Raw genomic sequence first — 10,000 nt, forward strand, 5'->3', positions numbered from 1 at the left:
GTCTGCCTGTCTTTTTTCTGTTGTGAAGCACTTTGAGCTGCAGTTTCTGTATGCAAGGTGCTATACAAATAAAGTGTATTATTATTATTGTATTCGGGCCAATTGACCTATATCAAACCCCACCCTCTTTTCTTGATCCTCCAATCACAACGGTTGCTTCCCTCAGACAACAGTTGTGATTGGAGGATCAAGAACAGAGATTTGGGTTTGAGATACTGTAGGTCAATACGGTATAGCAGTAAGCGCATTGTGTCACTCATACGGTACAAAATAATCAAATAAAGATACACCCCATACGATCCTTAGCTGATCAACACAGCATGAAAATCATGGAAGATTCTTGCCCTGAGAAAACTTCAGACGTTGTTTTAATTAGGTCTCCAGCCTTAACATATTACTTACCCATGGTGTCTGACAACGTGCTAAAGTTCAAACTCTTCTCCCTTTAATAAAAAAAGGTAATTTGATTTGTAATTTTCCTCTGTGTGAAAATCAGTCACACACACCATGGAACATACTGTACCCTGATTGGCTATTTGAGGAGAAGGCCTGTCCATGTAAGCACTGACCCGTGTGTCTGTAAAGTGGATTATAATTAAGGGGAATCATAATGGACGCACCTTATTGTAATGGAACACAGAAACAGCTACAGCTACAGTAGCTTATAGCAGAGAGTTCAGTAGAGGACTTGACTTTCTCTGGCCAGGAGACTGGGTCAAGCACCCCCCCTCAATCTGTGCGATCGTCTTTTAAGCTATCTGGGAGGAAAGGGGGAGGGATGACCAGGTGAGGGGAGAGGAGGATACAGGGGGAGGGATGACCAGGTGAGGGGAGAGGAGGATACAGGGGGAGGGATGACCAGGTGAGGGGAGAGGAGGATACAGGGGGAGGGATGACCAGGTGAGGGGAGAGGAGGATACAGGGGGAGGGATGACCAGGTGAGGGGAGAGGAGGATACAGGGGGAGGGATGACCAGGTGAGGGGAGAGGAGGATACAGGGGGAGGGATGACCAGGTGAGGGGAGAGGAGGATACAGGGGGAGGGATGACCAGGCAAGGGGAGGGGAGAGGAGGATACAGGGGGAGGGATGACCAGGTGAGGGGAGAGGAAAGGAGGATACAGGGGGAGGGATGACCAGGTGAGGGGAGAGGAGGATACAGGGGAAGGGATGACCAGGTGAGGAGAGAGGAGGATACAGGGGGGAGGGATGACCAGGTGAGGGGAGAGGAGAGGGTGATAAAGGGGGGAGGGAGGTGTTAACAAAAGGCCTTGAAAGGAACTCCCACACATCATTCATTCTGAGGCCATGTCATCATTTATCATAGTTTATTTGACTTGTGCGCTTCACAACCAAATGTATTTTCTTCTTATTGGCCTGCATCTAAAGTGGGTTTGCATCAGTGTAAACACGCAGGCTGACGAGCCCCTCCGTGCCCATGTTGGCTCAGTGAGCTGCAGTCTGCAGAAAGGGCAGTGCATTTAGCGATACACTCCACTTGAGATAAATCAAGGCCCTTTAGCGTCGACAAACAAATCATAAACCTAAGCCGCCGATTGAGACATTTTCACTTCTTTATTGACTCAACGTGAATACGTTCTAGGCGTGTTTTTATTAACTCGACACAGAGGCTGAACCAGATCGTTATTGATCGTTGTCATGGTTATTTAGGCCCCTCACCGAATAAAGACAATGTACTCATTTTAAAACACCCGACTCACATTGTGACATGGAAAAGCACAATCCCTGCTCATTCACGGACTCATTATTTATTTATTGAAAATGTATTTTATGGGGGAGCTCCAGTAGCTCACCACGTACCGCGAGTGCTATTTCAGCGCCGTGGACAACCGTGCTCGTCACGGATCTGGGGCTGAGCGAGTTCGAATCCCGGACTGCAGCCGTGCCTTTCCCAGAGTGTCTTCCCCCCCATCTGAACCCTTTCAGCCTGCTTCTGTCGGTCGAACTTGACCAAGTATAAATGCGATAAACGTATAAAAGAGCCAGGGAAATGGCCAAAGTTTAAAAAAAAAAAGAAAATGTATTTTATGTATTTATGTATTTTAAGAAATTTTAACTATAACCTTTTCATAAAAAAAATACATAAAAAGCGATTTATGAAACACAGTCAAAATGCCAGTACCAGCTACTCTCTCGTCGGGCGCAACCAGTGTCACGAAATCCATGAAGAAGTACTACAGTCTCATTTCTGGAGCTTAACCCTTTCACTACCACACTACCAAATGGTTAACCCTTTCACAGCGACAATACAGAAGGTTAACCCGTTCACTACCACACTACAGACGGTAGTGAAAGGTTAACCTTCTGTAGTGTGCTGGTGAAAGGGTTAAAACTGAACGACACCAGTGTAACACACTGTCCAACGTTACCTCGCTCTGGTGTCCTTTCCTGTTCTCCGATCCTCCATGTTTAACCCTTTCACTGCCCACACGACAGAAGGTTAACCCTTTACTATCACACAACCGACGGTCGCCGGAGAACTAACGACAGCAGAACTCGAGAACTGCTAGTCTGATCACTAAGTGTGTCTGACTCTCGCCACCTAACCTGCACTGACTACAACGTATAACTTATGACGTATATCATGCCAGTTAGGGTACCTTATGTGTACTGCACATGTGTATACTGTTTACTTTACTTATTCATAGTATATATTCAGATTCTAATAGTTTTATTGCTCATATTTAGTGTAACGTATAATATAACTGATTGCGCATACAGACCCTCATCTGCACCTTTGATTACACAGTTTACTTGCTCATATTCTTATATTAAGAGTTAATTACATTGTTCATGCTATTTATTTTTATCTTTACCATCATTGTATCGCCTATATTTATGTCTTTCTACTATTACCCTGCCCATACCTGTACCTCCCCTCCCTCATGCTACTATGACGCCCATAAGGAATATCTTATCTTATCTTCCACTGGATTCTGCCCCGTTCCCCCGCCCTCTCCTCCACCATCGACCCTCAGAGTCCCGCTAAAATGGTGCCTTTCGGCTCAATTGAAAGCTAATGAAGACTGATTCGAGGTAAAGGACCGGCTTATTCAAATGGAACATTCAGCAGTTTTGATCCAATGTATAATTTACCCATCATGTCGATCACCGCCGAGAACATTATTATGTATGATGGCTGTGATTTAAATGCCCCGCTTCTCTGATTAGCCTCTCTCACTGCCACCATGATGAGTTCAAATAGAGTGAGGCGGAGTCGTCCCAGAAACGCCATTAGCAGATTCCCTAGAATAAATTATAGTGACTCTCAAACTCTCCCTAATTTCTTGTGTGGAATCTGCTAATGCTGTTCTCTGGGAGCTCCCCGCCTCGCCCCGCTCGCGGTCATTAGCGTTGTCTGTAGTGGCGCAGAGAGAGAGAGAGAGAGAGAGAGAGAGCCTACAGCTGGAGGTCTGAAGCTGGTTCACTCTGGAGACGTCATGGATGACAGCGTTCTCTGTGGCGATGATGTCATCGAGAGGAGAGGATTATATATATTGGTCGAAAATCATCAAATATTTCCTTTTTAAGGCAGCCTTTCTGTGCGTGCGTGCACACACACACACACACACACACACACACACATCATCATCAACCTTTATTTTCAATGTCGTCAAGACTTTACAGACATTTTAATGCACACACTTTTACAATATAACAATAATAAATATGAATAACTATCTATATAGTATAACATGAACATAGGCATAAATTCAGCACACAGATTGACAGAATAAAAAAACAATGCATAAATTGCAGACATAAGAATAGGTATAAAAGACAATACAAGTAGTGCAATGTAAACGTGCAGACTTAATAATGGCATAAAATAAGTACAATGTCGCTCGAAGGCACATGAACCCCCCCCCGTCAGTCCCCCCAAAACACCCACAGATCCAAGACGCACACACGCACACTCACTCACACACGCACTCACTCACTCACTCACTCACTCACTCACTCACTCACTCACTCACTCACTCACTCACTCACTCACTCACTCACTCACTCACTCACTCACTCACTCACTCACTCACTCACTCACTCACTCACTCACTCACTCACTCACTCACGCACACACACACAAAGACATACACATATGTACAGAGTGACACACACACACACTAAAGCACACACACGCACTCACTCACATATTAAAGCATACACACACACACACACACAATCTCTCTCACTCACTCACACACACACACACACACACACACACACACACACACACACACACACACACACACACACACACACACACACACACACACACACACCGACACACACACACACCGACACACACACACTAAAGCATGCACACACACACGCACACACACTAAAGCATGCACACACACAAAGACATACACATACATACAGAGAGACCCATGCATAACTGCACACATTATGTACGCACACACTCGTGCACACACACTAAAGCATGCACACAGATACACACACACATATGCTATCTCGCTCACACAAACGCACGCAAGCACGCACACACACACACGCACGCACACACACGCACGCACGCACGCACGCACGCACACACACACACACACACACACACACACACACACACACACACACACACACACACACACACACACAGTTTGTAGACTGCCAACTAGCAGCAGCCGCTTCCCCAGGACACCTGGTCCACGGTGTTCAACATCTGATGCCAGAGCTGCTGATGGAGCTGTTATGGCTGCAGGGAGGCGGAGCAGCAGCTGGGCCTCACTTTAGACTGGAAAACAACTTACTGCTGCTTTCATACGAACACCTCCTCACTTTAGACTGGAAAACAACTTACTGCTGCTTCCATACGAACACCTCCTCACTTTAGACTGGAAAACAACTTACTGCTGCTTCCATACGAACACCTCCTCACTTTAGACTGGAAAACAACTTAATGCTGCTTCCATACGAACACCTCCTCACTTTAGACTGGAAAACAACTTAATGCTGCTTCCATACGAACACCTCCTCACTTTAGACTGGAAAACAAACTTGCTGCTGCTTCCATACGAACACCTCCTCACTTTAGACTGGAAAACAAACTTGCTGCTGCTTCCATACGAACACCTCCTCACTTTAGACTGGAAAACAAACTTAATGCTGCTTCCATACGAACACCTCCTCACTTTAGACTGGAAAACAAACTTACTGCTGCTTCCATACGAACACCTCCTCACTTTAGACTGGAAAACAAACTTACTGCTGCTTCCATAAGAACACCTCCTCACTTTAGACTGGAAAACAACTTGCTGCTGCTTCCATACGAACACCTCCTCACTTTAGACTAGAACACAACTTAATGCTGCTTCCATACGAACACCTCCTCACTTTAGACTAGAAAACAACTTACTGCTGCTTCCATACGAACACCTCCTCACTTTAGACTAGAAAACAACTTACTGCTGCTTCCATACGAACACCTCCTCACTTTAGACTGGAAAACAACTTACTGCTGCTTCCATAAGAACACCTCCTCACTTTAGACTGGAAAACAAACTTAATGCTGCTTCCATACGAACACCTCCTCACTTTAGACTGGAAAACAAACTTAATGCTGCTTCCATACGAACACCTCCTCACTTTAGACTGGAAAACAAACTTAATGCTGCTTCCATACGAACACCTCCTCACTTTAGACTGGAAAACAACTTACTGCTGCTTCCATACGAACACCTCCTCACTTTAGACTAGAAAACAACTTACTGCTGCTTCCATATGAACACCTCCTCACTTTAGACTGGAAAACAACTTACTGCTGCTTCCATACGAACACCTCCTCACTTTAGACTGGAAAACAAAGTTACTGCTGCTTCCATACGAACACCTCCTCACTTTAGACTGGAAAACAACTTAATGCTGCTTCCATACGAACACCTCCTCACTTTAGACTGGAAAACAACTTACTGCTGCTTCCATACGAACACCTCCTCACTTTAGACTGGAAAACAAAGTTACTGCTGCTTCCATATGAACACCTCCTCACTTTAGACTGGAAAACAACTTACTGCTGCTTCCATACGAACACCTCCTCACTTTAGACTGGAAAACAAACTTACTGCTGCTTCCATACGAACACCTCCTCACTTTAGACTAGAAAACAACTTACTGCTGCTTCCATACGAACACCTCCTCACTTTAGACTGGAAAACAAACTTAATGCTGCTTCCATACGAACACCTCCTCACTTTAGACTGGAAAACAAACTTACTGCTGCTTCCATACGAACACCTCCTCACTTTAGACTGGAAAACAACTTAATGCTGCTTCCATATGAACACCTCCTCACTTTAGACTGGAAAACAACTTGCTGCTGCTTTCATACGAACACCTCCTCACTTTAGACTAGAAAACAACTTAATGCTGCTTCCATACGAACACCTCCTCACTTTAGACTGGAAAACAAACTTACTGCTGCTTCCATACGAACACCTCCTCACTTTAGACTGGAAAACAACTTGCTGCTGCTTTCATACGAACACCTCCTCACTTTAGACTAGAAAACAACTTACTGCTGCTTCCATACGAACACCTCCTCACTTTAGACTGGAAAACAAACTTAATGCTGCTTCCATACGAACACCTCCTCACTTTAGACTGGAAAACAAACTTACTGCTGCTTCCATACGAACACCTCCTCACTTTAGACTGGAAAACAACTTAATGCTGCTTCCATATGAACACCTCCTCACTTTAGACTGGAAAACAACTTGCTGCTGCTTTCATACGAACACCTCCTCACTTTAGACTAGAAAACAACTTAATGCTGCTTCCATACGAACACCTCCTCACTTTAGACTGGAAAACAAACTTACTGCTGCTTCCATACGAACACCTCCTCACTTTAGACTGGAAAACAAAGTTACTGCTGCTTCCATACGGCTGCTGCGGCCGTTCAGTGCAGTAGATGTGTAGATACCGGGTGCTACGTCACCACCCTTTCTAGTGACTCATGGTAGACGTGCTGTGTTCACTCTAGCCAGTTCCCATAGGGTTAAGAACTTCCTCTCCTGTTCACCTGGGCGCTTTATTTATTCATAGTTGTGTTCTGGTGTGCGTCATTGACCCCAAAACACATTCCTTTTTTTTTTATCCACTTTTTCTCCCATTTTCTATATTTTCTCCCATCCCAATTTCGTATCATCCAATTCAACCCTCCCCTGTCACGGACGCTGTTTCTTGCCTCCCACAAGCCGGCTGCAATGTGGACTAAGTCATACATAGCACAAGTCCCCTCCGTTACTTGAGGTAACAGCAGTCGCATCTTTTCACCTGCGCAGCTCGATCTCTCAGTGGCGAGGAGTAACGCGTGGGAGGCTCACGCTGCCCTGACACTTCCTGATTCTACTGCGCAGGCGCACCAACCGACCTGTAGGAGTCGCTGTCCACAACGCCCGATCCCCACCCATCAGTTTCCCACCCCCTAATACGGCCAATGTGTATTAGTATGAACGACCAGCTAAACTGAAAGCAATGAGGAGCGCTGGGCTCAAACAGGCGAGCCTAGCGTCTCCGCATTCGTCGCGAGCGCCTTGCCCACTACGCCACGTAGCCGCCCCCCCAAAACACATTCCTTGAACACTTCATGGTGAACCTGTACATACTTTATGGTAATAATAGTACTTTGGAATGGAAGTGAGCCTCGTTTGTCTCATTGGAAATCAGGCCAACTTGGATACATACTTGGGTCATAATCATAATCCTTCACATTAGATATTCATTCATTCAAACCTCTATCTAAGACTCTGGGGATCAATCGAGCGAGATCCTCGCTTTCAACGATGCAGAGCATGAACCAAGACAATCAAACATACAATCAACAAGGGAAACTGTTAAAATAGAAATACAAATTATGCAAAACAACACACCATATCAGTGATGGCTGTCGGAATGTAGAGCTATTATTTTAACATGTAGACCACTAATTTCAACCAAAAAGACCACTTACATCACCTTTAACAGTAGACCACGGTTCCAGTGTAATTATTGATAGATATCAGTGTTCAGCCTTATCAATCATCATCTGCCATTCCGTGAAGTCTCTGCACTGTGTTTGTGTTTTTGTTGATGATGGTTATCTTACTTGGAAGTCGACTGGCTGTAACACTGTTTCACCCCGTTAATGCATCCGTGCAAAGAATTAACTCGAAAACGTTGATCTCTTTCCTTGATGGTGATGTTTATTTCATAAACATAGACTCGTACAAGATGGAACAAGTTGAAAGTCTTTGAACAAACGAAATTAATAATTCTAATAATCTCTCTTGATGGTTGCGGCCTGGCTCCGTAGCCGATGCTATCTGTCTCATTAGCCGAAGCTAGCTTGTCCTTGTGGTCTCCCTTCCCCCTCTCCCAACCCTCGTCCGAGAGCTCATCTGCTCGTCTGACCAGTCTGACTCAACCCGGAAGAACCCCAGCTATAAAGTGTATTTCCCTAGCAACGGCTGTTATCCATAGCAACGTCTCTCTCTCTCTCTCTCTTTCTCGTTACTAAGCGACGACGGCTACTTGTCACCTCTGACCCAATCAAACGCTGCTATGGTTTAAAATGAACACTTTCTCTATCTATCTCTGCGAGTCTCTGCGAGTGACCTTGGTGATGCCGGCTGCTATCAACCACTGGCTCCCTGCCCAGACCCTGCTCTCCCTGCCCAGACCCTGTTCTCCCTGCCCAGACCCTGCTCTCGCTTGTCTGTCTCCCTGTCGGTGACTCCCACCGTCTAACTTGAACATACACGTATGTCTGTCTCAGCGTTTATAGTTTTAACTATATATATAGGTTATAAACCAATTGCAAATCATAATCAACGAGGGAAACTGTTAAAATAGAAATACAAATGATGCAAAACGACAAACAATATCAGTGATGGCTGTCGGAATGTAGAGCTATTATTTTAACATGTAGACCACTAATTTCAACCAAAAATACCACTTACAGCACCTTTAACACTTCCGGCGCCAACAGCAGAGGGCGCTGATGGCCCTTCAGCGCCAGTGCTTTATCCAATGTAGGATAGGACTTATTTGCGAGTGCTTAAAATATATCAAATATAATAGCAATAGATCTAAATAACACGGTGATCGTCAGTGAGTTGCTTCCAGTCAACATGCATGAAACAGATAATTTTTTCATACATACATTTCCGTTTTATACCGTGATGAATATGAATATATTTCTAGAGCGTTCTGTCGCATCTCAATAAACTCCAGCAAATCGAGCTTCAATGTATTTCGTTAGAAATCGTGCCATTTGTCGCTTGATTTATGAATAGTTTTCAAAATAAACACTAGATTATCGATATTATATGTGTCTTCATGGTCGAACAGAAGCGGGGTCTGAAAAATCGCTTTGGTCGGCGCGAACCTCACACACACACGCGCGCTCCGATGGCGGTGAAAGGAACATCGGATTAACCCAAGATTCGTAACATAAAGTCCTTACCTCACATCTGATGTCTTGCAAAAAGATTAATCCAATTCCTGATCGCCATTCCAAATATTGATTGCGTTGATCCAACGTTATATGTCAAACACATAATCCACGCTGCTCCGAGTGTCCCCAGTCAATGTGTTATAACGATACTGCATGCCAGAGAAGGAAAACCTGGACCGGACTTCTTAGATTGATGCACAGCCCCAGCCAGAGGGATTCCAATGATGTGCAATACCATCCGGGAGACGTTAGGTGGTGGTATTTGCCCTTTGCGAGCTCAGACCCATCCCCAATGATAACGTCAGGCTGGATGGATGAAAAATGAATGGATATAGCGAATAAAAGAAATATCGATTAAAACCCGGGATTTTTCAGGTTTGGCGCCCAGAGCATGCTTGGGCGTGTGCATACAGTACATCTACCCCCCCTGACCCTGTACAGTACAGTACATATACCCCCCCCGACCCTGTACAGTACAGTACATCTACCCCGACCCTGTACTGTACAGTACATCTACCCCCCCCTCG

The 10,000-nt window shown here is 45.0% G+C and overlaps 1 protein-coding gene across 1 annotated transcript in view; it reads left to right on the top strand.

The window, feature by feature from the left end:
- The window catches only part of LOC311224464 (unconventional myosin-XVIIIa-like), a 283,821-nt gene that overhangs the window by 181,985 nt on the left and 91,836 nt on the right, over positions 1 to 10,000 (top strand).

Source organism: Notolepis coatsorum, assembly GCF_963971535.1.
Source record: "Notolepis coatsorum genome assembly, chromosome: 1".
NCBI classification, from domain to species: domain Eukaryota; kingdom Metazoa; phylum Chordata; class Actinopteri; order Aulopiformes; family Paralepididae; genus Notolepis; species Notolepis coatsorum.